This window comes from Cavia porcellus, unplaced genomic scaffold (assembly GCF_034190915.1).
Source record: "Cavia porcellus strain 051 isolate PalLab524CR breed Dunkin Hartley unplaced genomic scaffold, mCavPor4.1 scaffold_5, whole genome shotgun sequence".
Taxonomy (NCBI): Eukaryota; Metazoa; Chordata; class Mammalia; order Rodentia; family Caviidae; genus Cavia; species Cavia porcellus.
The window spans coordinates 20,298,675-20,313,750 of NW_026947488.1; the positions used below are offsets into that span (position 1 = coordinate 20,298,675).

Here is a 15,076-nt window from a genome sequence, read left to right on the forward strand (position 1 = left end):
GGGATTTACTTTATATTTCACAGAGTATGAGCTCTTACTATGACCCTGCCGGTTTAGATCTAGTAAAATGAGATTAACTCCCTGCCAGCAGGCTTGACTGACCAGTGGTACATGTATGACATCTCATGCTTGACTGCAGCACTCTCACCATCAGTGTACAAGGCTCCAGATGGGCCAGTCATGCATGTATCATCAGTGGTTCAAGGCAGTGGGAACATGTTATATCTCTGTAATTTCTTCAGTCTTGGGATGACTAGGACCACTCCTGACCTCAGTCTAGTTTAAGCAAGTAATAGTGAGGTAGCTTGGCAGAATAGGCTAACCTGGATGAAGTATTTCCTTTGCTTTGCCTTTAGGAAACTTTGAGCACAGGCCGAATTGGGGATAATGTGTTGCAGTTAAAATTGAACTGGAGACAAGTGTCTGTATTTAGTTCTAACTTTTTATTGCATACACAGTCCCTGTGGACCTCAATTTCTTTACTTCTTCTAGGAGTTGGGACAAAGAGAAAGGTATATGGGAGGTTGGTTATTGCATGTCATTTCCCACTCAATGAGAGATTAAAATATCCCTTTTGCTTGGGGAGTTTGCTTTTGTGCTGTTTCTGAACTCATTTGACACAGTGGAAGGATGGGACATTTGCTGTGTTTCCCTCCCCAAGTTCCTAAGATATTGTGTATTGGATTCCATTATTAATTTAGGAGAAAAGTGTGAATTGTTGATTAAGACTGATTTGGGGAACGAACCAGGTCTTAAGATTGAAGATTTAAAATATAGGGGTGGTTCAATTCATAGGGCCCTAAGGGTTTAGAAATTGATACTCCTCTGGGTCTGAAGAGAGTGGCTCTGCTTTGGGACTGCTTTCGGTCTATTAGGGGAAGATAGGCTACTATTGGGAGTTAGCATTTTAAAATCATCATGTCTTTCCTGCACATGCATCTCAGACTGAGAGGAGCCCCAGCATTACCTGTTCTCTTCATGTTGATTCAGGATATAAGTGATTCTAGAGTGCTATAGAGAGAGCTAAACTAGAGTTCCAGTAGGAAAAATTGGCATTTTCAACTTGGGATAATTACAAGAGAATTTACTTAAAGAGGTGTAGGTCAGATGTAAAGGGAACCATAAAGGGTAGTGCAAGAATCCCAGGAGCTACTATCCCTAGCTCCAAAGGGATGGTGGACAGAAGTAGTTATCAGAAACCAGAAGAGATTGTCATTTGGAAGAGGCTACCTTGAGAGGACTTTTGGTTTAGAAATGCAAGCAGAATAAGTGGAGTGAATTCCCCAGTCATACCCTTCTTCTCCATTCCTGTTTTCCTTCCCCTGATCTCTTTCTGGGCCTTAGCATTGACTAATCCAATCAGAATTCAAAGGGCATAGGAGCCTGTTAATATAATTCCTAAGAATCAGCCTTCTGGATAGGGTAAAGAAATGTAGAGTGTATCTGGAAAGTTTCCAGTTTCATACTGGGCAGACTTTGTATGTGTGTGTAGAAGAAGGTGGATTAAAAGGATGAGATAAACATTTTTTCAGCATCAGTGTGTGCGACTGACTTTCTTTTGACATCACTATGTTAAGAGTGTAGAGAACTTGAACTCAAAAATCTCTTGGCCCTGAGTCAAATCAGTCCTAGTAGATCTCTGTGGTAACAGGTAGTAGTTAAATATTCGTCATATTTTTCTTTGTAAGCCATTCCCAAAAGCCACATTTCACAACATTCCTGGGAGACAGGAGAGGACTTAGACAGAACTGTCTTTTTTTTCCTTCACATTTATGAACTTGAGAAGGAAAAAGGAAAGGAAAAAAACTCAACTTGGCATGAGCGATGTTGAGTGAGAGCAAATAAGGTGAAAAACAAAACAGAATCCAGAAATTTAGTTTTGTTTTTACCCAGAGTTCATGGGCGTCTGCTGTACAAAGTCCTTTGACTTTCCACAAATGTTAAGTACTTTTCATAGTGTGAGGATCGTTATCTTTACTTTTGGAGTTTATGAACTTTATAGCTTTATAAAGAGCTTTATAAAGAACAGGTAACCAACTGAGCATGAAAATCAAACTGTGTCACCTTTGCCGTTTCATTTCTTTTTGATATACAGATTCTTTAATGAATTACAATTATTTTGGTTTCTATTGTTTATTATAAAGTTATTTATTGAATAGTCAGCAGTGAAGTAGAACTTTTGGGTGGAGAAGATCGTAACATACTAAAAAATAAACTTCAAGATTTTCTTTTTTTGTAGTTTTTATTCACATACTTGATTTGTACAAGATTTTTTAAACTTGATAATGTATTTTCCCTTATTTCTATGAATCCTACAAAATTACTTTATAGTAGTTTATAATTTTACCTTAAAGATTTACTTTGTGAATATTATTTTTTAATATTTATATCCTATGTTGTTCCATGAAAAGGATTGATTCTGGTTGAACATCAAGTGGTTTACATATGTTTTCCCATAGTATTCATTTATATCTTTAGATATCTAGTTCCCTACCTGTTGCTCTTTTATTCTTTGTGGAAGTGAGAAAGGAATTGTCTTTTCTTTAGGATGATTTCAGGAGTGGAATAAGCAACTCTGAAACAAGGATTATGAAATACAGTAGTTTTAGAGGAATGGGTGAGAAACAAGAGTGGAACTCAAATTAGTCATTAGGCAGATTTGCTGTTTAAATGCTAATGTGGATTTTTATTAAATCTTAGATTTTAAAATCTTTTACTAGAGCCAAGAATGGTGGCTCATGCTATAATCCCAGCATGCAGGAGGCTGAGGCAAGAGGACTGCATTAGTTCTAGGCCAGCCTGGACTACGTAGTGTGTTCAAGGCCAGCCTGAACTATGCAGTGACTACCTCTTTCAAAACAAAACAAAACTTTTACTAAAAAACAAGTTAGGTACTATTCACATACAAAATTTAGTGGATAGCCCTAAGTTGTATTTAGATTTTTAAAAATTTGTTCTGAGCTAAATTAAATACAGCATAATTCTAAATGAATCTTATAGTAGGTTAATGATATTGATCCAGTTATCTTCTAATCTTGTAATATTACCTTGGCCTGTTAGTCCCTGCTCTGCCCGCTGAGACAAGGTCATACCCTCCCTCCCTAACCCATTCTTCTCAGTCCCTTGAAACCCATCACTTATGTCTGTTCGTTCCAAAACGATACCTCTATGGCCAGAAAAGGCTTTCTTGTATAGTGCCTGTGACTTTCCAGTTACATTTCATTGGCTCTGGTTTGGATTTCAGGTACAACAGACAAGTTTCTTCCACTAGGCAAGAAATATTAGAAACTTGTTTACTCTCAGAGTCCTTACCTCCAGATGTACTACCTGGCACACAGAAGATACTCAGAAACACATTTGTGGTACAGATACATTGGGACAGTCCTTCAAATGTGTGAACACCACTACTATCTATCCACTTGGTCCCTCCTTCAAGTTTAATATCCTCCAGTTTAGCTAGCCCTCATGATAGAATTTCTTGATCCCTTTTCCTCTTTTTACCCCTCCCCATTTCCTAGGTTCACAGTTTGCATCAATCATGGTTAAAATGTGTGGCCAGATTTATCGGCTGTTCTCCAGAAGTGGTCTAACTTGCAGTAATTACAAAAGTGAACATCGCTTTTCCTTTTCTCTAGTAAATCTCTGGTTGCTTATGTATTTTTACACAATTTTCAAGCCTGGTCTCTTTCAGGAGGTGCCTGTGCAACTGTTTCCTTTTAGATTAGTGTCCCTTGGGAGTTAGTAAGGCTGCAGGTATCCTCATGTGCGTCATGAGGAGGCCTACGGGCAAGCACTATGAAAAGCCTCCTGCCATGTGAGCAGCTATCGCCTAACCCCATGCTTTTCAGACTGCAGTATGCCCACACATTAATTTGGGAACTTAGTTATAATGTAGATCTAACTTACTAGGTTTGGGTGCCACCTTTCTAAGTTCTGTGTAAGGTTATATTGATGCTGTAGGTTTCCCAGGTCATACTTTGAGTAGTACAGTGTTTTTTGGGTAAAGTTTGTGAATGCAGATTCTTCAGTGTGTGAATAACTGCTGTACCCAACAGAGCTCCCGCCAGCTGCGATCTGCTGATCACATGCACAACTCTTCATCTCCTGTCTCAGAAAGTAAGTAAAGAAAAGAGTGATTCTATTTAACCAGCTTTTGAGTGGTTGTGCACCTCTTTGTGCATGTTCAGTTGAGACTGTTTATTACAGGCAGACCAGCTGTTTTATTCACCATATTTGTTATCTTTTCAAATTGCTTATCATCTGGACACTCGATAAAATATTTATGTATATTGTTTTTTTGAGTGACTAATAGTATACTTTTATATTCCAGAAAGTTACCAAAAAACACAAGAAAAGGATACTTTTAAAAACATTGGTGGGGCTGGGGATTTAGCTCAGCGGCATAAGCACCTGCCTTGCAAGCAGGCGGTCGTGAGTTCGATCCCTGGTACCGATTAAAAAAAAAAAAAAGCTTAAAAAAAATTAGCTCAGTTTAGGGAAACAAAGTATGGGGCCTGGGGATTTAGCTCAGAGGCATAAGCACCTGCCTTGTAAGCAGGCGGTCGTGAGTTCAATCCCTGGTACTGATAAAAATGAAAAAAACATTGGTTACATAGTATGTACCAATAAAATTCATTTATAAGAAGTGTTCTGGAGCATCCAGATATTTTTACTCTATTGAAATTTGGATAAAATGAATGCATTATTGAAATTTTGTTCCCAAAATAAAAGATTCTAGCATAGATGATAGTCTTTGAGTATATAAGTGAATTCTGAAGACCACAGCATAGAGAGATCAGGAGCACCCGATCCCTCTTTTCTTCTAGCTTTGACTCTTTTACTTTAGGGGAGGAATGCTTCTCCCCTGTACTTGAATAAGGCAAATAACCCCATGACTAAGATTTCTTGGATCATTTTAAAGAATAATGATTATGGCAAGATTTAGCCCAAACATTGACATCTGCTTATTTTTAGAGTGCACTGTGACTTGATTATTGGGATATATGTTTCTGTCGTGAAGATTCCTTATCCTTATGTGAGATGAGTTCTTACTTCTCAGAGGCTTAGGATGAATAGGAAGAAACACTGAAATTTTGGTTTGAATCATTCTTAAACCTTGGGGTAGGGGCCTTGTGAGCTCAAAGCCTGTACTTAGAAACTGACTGGCATTGTTCCATCTCTGACTGGGCCCTTGAGTGCAGTGTTCTTGGGGAGGAGTAGGGTAAATGTAAAAAATCACAGAGTGCATTCTACCTAGTGCCCTTTTTATGGGAATTAATAACCCAGTTACTGCATCTGTCACAATACATACACATACAGTCTCTTAACTTTTACCTGTGCAGGTTAAATTTTATCTTTGTTTTCCATGTAATAGATGTGGTTACTACTCTGGAAGTCATTCTGCTTACTGACCATTAAGAAAGCCTTGCTCCTCTCACCTCCTTCACAGGTGGGGGGGGGTGAATGTTGCTGCTGTAGTTTGTTCTAATTTCCTTTCTTTTAAAGGTGGTAGTTTTCTGTGGTTGCCCAGATAATAGTTTCTCTTGTTCTGTTTGTTCCCAGAGAGTACAGTTGCAGCAGCAATCATGTTATCGCTTTAGCAGTTTTTATTTTGTAATTTAAAAATGTGAGTTACAAATTTCTATGACCCCATCATACAACTTCAGCAGTCTCAACACGCTAACAATTTCATTTATTTCCTATCTCATTTTATTTTTTTCTCTCATCCACCACCATAAGTACATCAGTTCATCTGTAATAGTTCAGTGTACAACGGTACCTAAGTTTCCAAACTTGTTTTTTGACTTCGGAGATGACCGCATTTATGTTTGTGTGGGGAACATGGCTACAGTTGTGTTTGCTACCTGATGTGTAGTTTGTGAATGGAAGCAAAATTTTGTGGAACATATTTATTTGACAACTGAATTGTTTATGAACAGAAGCATGGGTGAACTGAAGTAGTATGTATATTGTAACAGAAATATTAAAAATGTTTCTATTGATGTATAATACATTCAGAGAAAAATGAACATAAGTGCATTTTCACAATTCAAATGGATAAATATAAGCAACACCTAGATAAGGATGTCCAGAAACAAGACAGCGCTACACAGTGGGCTTTTTTTTTTTTTTTTGGTAGGAGTAAATGCAGTTTTAATCTCCAACTCACTCTTTACTAAATATTCTGAATCTCATCTGGTGAATCATTGGAAGTTTTTATACTATATTTACAATTTAACTAGATAAACATAAGTACATTTTCTTTCTATATCTATGAAACATGTATTTACTCTAATTCTGGAAAAAAAACCTGTCAAGAAATAACAAAAGTATTGTTAGTCTCTGTGTGTTTATGTCTTCATTATTGATTAACATGTTTAGATGATTTGACTTTTAATCCTAGAGATACTATATTTTTCAACAGAAGTTGAATCTTGTAACTAGATATTGAATTAGGATATTTCAAAGGAAAAAGACAGTAGCATAAAAGCAAAGCCCCTATTCTGTTGACTTGGTTGTTCTATTTTCAGAGAAAAATAAGCAGTAATGCCCACATTTAAGCCAGATTTAAAAAATGAATAATTTGGATTGATTAACTATGACTGAATTATGGAACTTTAAAAAATAACTGTAGTAAAATAACATACTCCAAATAGCAGTAATTCTTTAATCACATCTAACATCAATCCATTAGTTTTCTCATTGCTCTTTTTTTAGATTCAGGCTTTGTTTTTTATTAACAGACAATATAAAAATTGTTGTAGGTTTAAGTTCTATTTTAATCCTTGAAGCTTTTATTATTTTTATGTAGCCAGTTGTTTCATACACTTGCATCTAAGCTTACTGAGTTATCAGCAAAGAAAAGTATGTATCTTTTTAAACCAATAATTATTGCATCTTTGTTGGAAAACAGTATTTCAAAAGACTTATATTTTCTAAACTTGTATTAACTTGGCTTAAACTTAGATTTATAATTCCTACTCGTAGACACCACTATAATTTTCTGCAGAATCATTTGTATATTGATTTGCCTTTATCTGTCAGACTTAACCTGTTTCTACATATTCTTGGTTTTTTATTTTATGAAAAAATAAAATTTCATAACCAAATAATGAGATAACAATAGTTACTACACTGTGTATCATTATCTTCAAAGTAGTTGTTTAGTACAAGGCATAAACCAAAAAGATTCTTAAAAATGAAACGTAAAGATAGATTTATGTTTATCTATGATAAAGATAGATTTTCTTTTCAGAGAACTAAGATAGACTGTTAGTATAAATGAAACAAATTAGAATATATGTCTTTTAAATTTTTTTAAAAACATAATATGTAATTGAGGAAATATTTGAACTTTTCCATACTCTGTATTTATCTATTTTGTGTTTTGCTTTTTATTTGTGTGTGTGTGTTTACACAGACTCTCCCAAAAAAGGTATATATCAAGAAAAGAAAAACTTATGTAAATGTTTCAGTACCAAATTTATCAAGATGAGATTCATACAACTTACCTTTGACCTATACAATTACAAAAAGTACTCAAAGTGGTAGCCATTACCTTTCAGACGTTTATTAGTATGGAAAACTGCTGAAGTGTATATATATATATTTTTTGATGGACTCTGTATGTGTGTATATATATATATATGAGTGTATGTTTCTCATGTAACAGAAACCATGTGCTATGTGAGCTTGTCTGTCTTGACTTATTTCACTTAGTATTATGTTCTCTAGTTATATCTTTTTCTATGAAAGCTTTACATTTTTCTTTATGGCAGCACAACACTCCATTGTGTATAAATACCATACTACCCTTATCTACTCATCTGTTGATACACGTATACACTGTTTCCAAGATCTAGCTATTATAAGTTGTGCTTCTATAACGTGGCTATACATATGTCTCTAATATGATTTTTAACTCTTTTGGGAAGATATGCAGCAGAGGGATAGCTGGGTCAATAATTTTTTGAGTACTCTGTATACTGATTTCTGTAGTGTCTATACTAGTTTTATTCCCATCAGCAAGGTAATAAGATTCTTTTTCTCCACATTCTACCAGCATTTGTTATTATTAGACTTTTTATGACAGTGGCTCTCTCTAGGGTAAGAAGGTATTTTAGTGTGGTTTTAATTTGCATTTCTTTAGTAGCCAGTGATGATGAGCATTTTTTCATGTATTAATTGGCCATTTGTGCTTCTTCAATTGCCTCTTTTTTGATTGGGTATTTTATTTTGGGCAAGCTAATTTTTGGAGTTCTTTATATATTCCTGATAGTCAATACTCATTTTCCACATATTCTTAAAATTTTGTGTGCTTTCTGTTCTCTGATCTTTCCTTCTTATGTGGATTATTGACTTTAAGATTATGTGACTTCCCTTTCAGTAGTAAAAGAAGCACTGCTTAACCACTGGTTAGCCATATAACCTTATGCAATATCTTTACAATTTCTGTACTTGACATTTAATTTCTTTTCATTAGCCTGTATCAAACAACACCACGCATTGTTTAATATACCTTAAGGTTCCTCAAATTTATAAGTAGTGAGAAGCAAATTGTTAAGGTACTGCTTATCATTCCAGACTACAGTAGCTATTCACCATATCATCAAATGGCCAGACTTCCAAGCAATTCAAAGCAAAATATCAACAGCATTTTTCACAGAAATGGATAAACTATTCCAAAATTCATATGGAACCGGAAGAGACCCAGTATAGCAAAAGCAATCCTGAGCAAATAAGAGCAAAGCAAAAGACATCAAAACTCCAGATTTCAAGTTGTATTACAACACTGTGATAAAACAACATGATAGTGGCACAAGAACAGACAACTGGATCAATGGAACAGCACAGAGGGTGCGGAACAATCCCCAGCACTTTGACAAAGAGGTCAAAAACATGCAGTGGAAAATAGATACCTCTTTAATAAATTGTACTGGCAATCCACACACAGAAGAGTTAGTCCACTGGTTTCTCTCACCATCACTAAACTAAAATCAAAATAGATCAAAGACCTAAATGTTGCAACAGAAACACTTTCTAAACAGAACCTCAGTTGCACAGTAAATAGTACTAAGAATCAACAAGTGGGATCATCTCAAATTAAACAGCTTCTGCACAGCAAAAGAAACAACACGCTGAAGAGATAACCTACAGAATTGGGAAAAAATTTCACCAGTTATTCCTCAGATGATGAATATGTAGAATGTATAAAGAACTCAAAGAAATTAGAACCCCCCCCCAAAGAAAAGACCTATTCAGAAAATGGGCAAGTGAAATGAATAGATACTTCTCAGAAGTACAATCACAATTAAATACAAAAAGAAATGCTCAAATTTCTGGCCATGCAAGAAATGCAATTTGAAACTACACTTAAGATTCTATCTTTCCCAGAAAAAATTGCAGTCATCAGGAAATCAAATAACAACAAATGCTGGTGAGGCTGCAGGAAAAAGGAACCATTCTGCATTGTTGGTGAGAATGTAAACTAGTATAGCCACTGTTCTGGACATTTTCCCAAAATGTGGTTGAAAACATCATACCACAATGATCTGTGTGCATCCATATTTATAGTGGCACAATCCGTAATAGCCAAATCTTTTTTTTTTTTCATCTTTTTCCTTTTTCATCGGTACCAGGGATCGAACTCATGACTGCCTGCTTGCAAGGCAGGCGCTTATGCCGCTAAGCTAAATCCCCAGCCCCAATAGCCAAATCTTGGAAGCAGCCCAACTGCCCATCAGTCAAGCAATGTATTTTTTTAAAAAAGGAAATCAGTATGAAGATTTCTCAAAAAACTAAACTGGAAATTCCAATTTACCCAGGTCTTCCCCTTGTAAGAATCTTCTCAAAAGAGTTAAAGGCATAATATTACAGTGATACATGCATACCCATTTTCAGTGAAAAACATAGTTGCACAACTCATAATAGCTAAACCTTGTGAGGTGGCCTGTATGTCCAGCAATAGATAAGTGAATAAATAAAATGTGATATTTATCCACAATGGAGTATAATCTTGAATAAGCTGCTGTAAGGAATAAATGAGTCATTTCCAGGAAAATGGATGTACCTTGAAACCATGTTATGTGAAATAAATTAGACACACAAGCTTAAAGACTGCATGGTTTCTTTTACACAAAAAGTCCAAATATAAATGAAGAGTAAAATAAAAGGTAATAGAAAGCAGGGAGATAGATCAAGAAATGAGCTAGGGGAAAGAGAAGACAGGGAAAGGGGATGAATTATTAAGATGTCTTACATTCATGTAATACTTCCCCATAAATAATGTAATCATGTATTACAAACCATGTAATAGTAAAATATTTAAAAATAAAGTTATAAAAATACATATAGGCTTGATAGAGTTTAATCTGTGGGTTTCTTTAAAGTTATAATTATGATAGTGGTAAATACTTACATAATTATATCTATCCATTTATTCAGCAAACTTTCATTGACAACTTACTATTTTTTAGGCATGTTGTTGGGCATTTGGAATGTAGCAGTGAACAAGTAAAACAGGGTCATTTCTCTGTGGCATCTCTCACGTAGGGGACAAAAAGTTTTCTTCAGGACCTTGAATTGTTTAAAAAAAAAGAGAGGGGGACAGTTCTCATTAACATTGATAAAACTGATGAAAGAAAAAAGGCACATTTTTAAATGTTTGGTAGACATAGCCAGATCTTTTATTGGTATACTAAGATCGTGACCTTGGGATATTACCCACGCAGTGGGTAATAAAATGAGATGTATAGAGATACTACTCTATATCCAGTGTGATGATTTAACTCATCCTTTAAATTCAATTTTGAAGTAAAGCAAAGATCTCTTTTATTTTCTGTTTGACTATGACTTTAGAGCCACTCATTCATTATCTTCAAATTGGAGGCATAATTACATTAAACAACACAGTTGAAAACAAGTTATCATTTCAACAGTGACCTAGTGATAATTGAAGATGGTTATACATTCAAGAATGTTTTTAGAAAAAAAGAACATTTTTAGGGTCCATTAGTTACCATGTCTAAAAAGTGTACGGATTTCTTCTAAATATTTTCCAAATATATATGTATATTCAAATTTACCTCTTAGTGTTAGGCAGTTGCAAAATATACACAATTAAATAAAAAAATTACAAACCCTGAAATTCAAAGAAACTTGAAATACAATTTAGGATAGACTCCCTTGGTGTGAAAATGCCTTCAGCCTATTTTCCTGTATTTTAGGTGATGGAAAAATGTCAAACTGTAGACCAGGGATCACAGGAATATAACATAAAGATAGGAACTTATTTTTTATGAAGACAGGAGTGGTAGTACCTGTGGAAAATTATACCTACGCCAGTACAATTTTTTTTTCCAGTTAATATTCTGGTCTGGTAAAACTTGTCTATTCAGGCCAGTTTCTGCCTATTAATGTCCAGTGTGTTGCTGTTCCAGTAAATTTAGGTATTGCAGGAGGGAAATGTCCTAAGGGATTTTTTTTTGTATGAGGGTAATATGGGGAAGAAGGTTATCCTTGTGTTTTCCAGGCTGGTCTCAAACTGCTGGCTCCAAATAATCATTCTGTCTTAGACTCCCAAGTACACTATAGGCATGTGTCACTATACCAGGCCCAAGGGTCTTTTAATTTTTGTAGTTAACATTACAGCATACAGTTTTAACTACAAGTGCCTATCTGCAAGGTTGCTTCATCATTTAATATTAGCTTCCTCTAGAAGGTATAATTTAAGAAAGGAAGAAAATGCATCCAACGTGGAAGCCATGGTCTTATATAACCAGATCATGATGTGACATTCCATCATATATGCTGTATTTTATTTGTTAGAAGTGAGTCTGGCCCACATTTCAAGAGGAAAGGTCGACTAAGAATATGTAAACTGTTGTTTAAGTGTAATACCTAGATATCAAGCTAACTATCCTTCAAATATATAGGTGATCTCAAAAAGACAAAAAAAATATAGGTGAGCTGGACATGGGGGCAACACCCCTGTAATTCTACCACTTTGGGAAGCTGAGGCAAGAGGGTAGCAAGTTCTAACACAGCCTTGGTGACTTAGTATGACCTGTGTCAAAAAAATGTACAAAGGGCTGGGGATGTAGCTCAGTGCAGAGGTCCTACATTCAATCCCCAGTACAAAAACAGCGAATTCTTTCCCAAACAAATAGAAGTTTATCATGCACCGATCACTGCTAAAGAGTCGCTAAGTACACAAATGAATACAGAAGGAAAGAATGGGATCCCAAAAAGCAATATTAAAATTATAGATTCAACAGGACCTGTCTTTCTAACTGCCTTTTAAGAGTCTCAGCTGTAAATGGCTAATTTTAGGTAGTGGAAATGATTACTTTCTCTTTGTGTTTATTCTTTTGCATTTTTAATTTAAGAAGAGACGACAAATATGTAAAGAAAGCGCATACTAAATAATGACTGTGGGCTGGGGGATTTAGCTCAGTAGCACAAGTGCCTGCCTGGCAAGTGGGAGGTCGGGAGTTTGATCTCTGGTACCAATAAATAATTGAATACAGACTATTATTCTGATACTAACAATTTAAAAGTATAACAACAGTATTGAGATTTTACTCTTTATTAGGTATGTTAAGCAGTTGACATCTGTTATCATTGAGTCTTTAGTAAAACTGATGTTTTTTCACTCTTTCGTGATAATTAACTTTTTTCTGTTTGTACTTGTTATTAAAGCAGGGCCTTCACACTGAGCTATACTCCCACTGCTTTAATAATTTTTTTAAACAATATTGCTAAGTTGCCTAGGCTGGGCTTGCGCCTGCTGTCTTCTGCCTCAGTCCTTTAAGGTGCTGCATGACCATACCCAGACATCACTAATTATTAAGTAGGAAAGCCAGGATAACACAAGCCAATGGACAGCATAGCCCAAGAACCCAGGCAGGTCCCACACCAGACCTCATATACCCTTTTCTTTCTTTCTTTCTTTTTTTTTTTTTTTTTTTTTTTTTTTGAGGCAAATCTTGCTATGTAGTCCAGACTGGCCTTTTACTCACTGTGTATCCCTGGTTGGCATGGAACTTGTCTTGAGTCTTCCTGGCTCAGCCTCCTGAGTGCTGGGATTACAGGCATGCATCATGCCTGGTGACCTCATATTTTTAACTGCCACACTGCTTTCTCTCTTATGCCCAACCTTGACTATTTTGATAAAGTTGTTTATTGATGTGCAAAATTAAATCATACTTTTCTTGAAAATAATTAAAACTACACTTTATTGGATATAGTGCTATAGAATTTTATAAATGGAAGAGGTCTCAGTTAACTGCTTCAGCTCCTTTATTTTATTAGTGAGCAAAAGAAGGCCTACAGGTTAATTGGCTTCTCCAAGGTTATGCAGGCAGAGACAGCAAAATGAAGAAAACAGTTCTCTTGATACCAATATTAGTATTGTTTTCTCTAGAATCTGAGAACTGTCCTCAGAAAGGGTCAAGTTTCTGTTGTGGTGCCCTAAGAAAGTAAACGTTTTGTTCAAAGATGCGTAGTCTGAAAGCTGGTATTGTGTAACTAATATGTATTAATGGAAACACTTTCCATGGAAAGAGTAGCAAGTATCAGCCTTGGTCTCCCATAATTTACAAATTTAGGGTGGACATAAATGAGTAAAAGGAAATTATAGTTCAGCATTTTAGGTTCTATGAGAAGAGTGAAAAACAGTAGACAAGGAGCCCAGTATTTGGAGGAGAAAAAACAAGGCTGTCCAGGGAAAACTTCTTAAAGAAGTATCTAAGATGAAGCCTAAACGAACAGTAGCAGTATGTCAGCTCAAGGGAGGGTAGGAGAATATATAGAGGAAGTAGAGTACACTAAGTAGTGAAAGCAAAAACCTTGGACCAAGTGAATGCTTGCATCTTGGACTCTAAAGTAATCCAGTGTAGTGAGAGCGTATAATTCAAGGATAGCATAGAGCCTGAGGATAGGGGCATTTAGATTGATGGAAGATGGCTGGAGAGGTGAGAAAGGCCTAGGTTCACAGCATAATATACCTGGACTGGAGTCTGAGGATTCCAGGAAGGGATCCTGAAAACTATCCAGAACTAGAGTAATCAACTTTTGATGTGAGAAAAATTAACCCTGGATTTCAGAGAGCTTGGAGATTGGGATCTTGGTAAGAAGGGCTATTCTTTGAACACATACAGTATTCAGATAAATAATAAACAGTGAAAAACGATTTAGGAGGCAGAAAACTGGCAGCTGTTGGAAACTGATGGGAGATGGGAGGCAGAGGGAAAAGATGGGTTTGGCAGTGGAATATGCACTGAGATTGGCAGCACATGAGATGGATCAGATCTGAGGAAAAGGATGATTATGGTCTGGGATATTGTGGAGCCTACAAGGCAGTGGGTCGTACAAGAGCAGTCATTGGACAGCTGACTCTGGTGAGAGAACGCTGGCATTGGGAATTGTTGGCACGTGAGATGGGACTTGAAGCAACCAGAGCACGGGGGATTGGTACAGGACAGTGAATGGCCTGAGAGTAGGAGAGTCTGGCATGAAATGCTGCCTGGTGCTTCGAGAATAACAAATAAATGTTTATAAACTCACTTGACCAATAGTTGTATTTCCTTATAATAATTGCATAATAAGTATTCCTTATTCAGTAATTGAAACATCATGAAGCAAATATAAGTTTCTCATTACTTTGAGGAAGATAATTCTTTTTTCTATTACAAAAGTTGGAAAGTGGAGTGCTTTATGTAATAGCCCTTCCTCTCCCCTCCTTTTTTAAAGGTTACATAATAAACACATTCTTGTAACATCCCAAAATATTAAAGTATATAAAGTAAAAAGTTAATCTCTTTTATTTTTCTCACCCTCTCTCCACCCAAGACCTTTTAAAATGAGTTTCCACTTAACTTTTCCTAAGAGAAGCTGAACTAAGTTTAAGCTTGAAATTGGAGAATGTAATTCCTCATTATTTTCACCTCACAGTGCTTGTATCACTCAGGGTTTACTAAAGAAACAGGTATAACACAAGGTATACCAGTGTGTAAGAAATTACAAGATTAGCTTACAGTGGTCAGCCACAATGTCGAATGAGGGAGGATGCAGAGGG

The 15,076-nt window shown here is 35.9% G+C and overlaps 1 protein-coding gene across 8 annotated transcripts in view; it reads left to right on the forward strand.

The window, feature by feature from the left end:
* Positions 1-15,076, forward strand: part of Zhx3 (zinc fingers and homeoboxes 3) — a 174,334-nt gene that overhangs the window by 32,180 nt on the left and 127,078 nt on the right. Inside the window, exon 1 of one of the 8 annotated variants that reach the window (XM_063248343.1) lies at positions 2,345-4,116. The exons of the other annotated variants lie outside the window; for them this stretch is intronic. The gene's annotated coding sequence lies outside the window, so the exon portion shown is untranslated. Of the gene's footprint in view, positions 1-2,344; positions 4,117-15,076 lie in introns of those variants that run through there. 8 annotated transcript variants of the gene reach the window in all.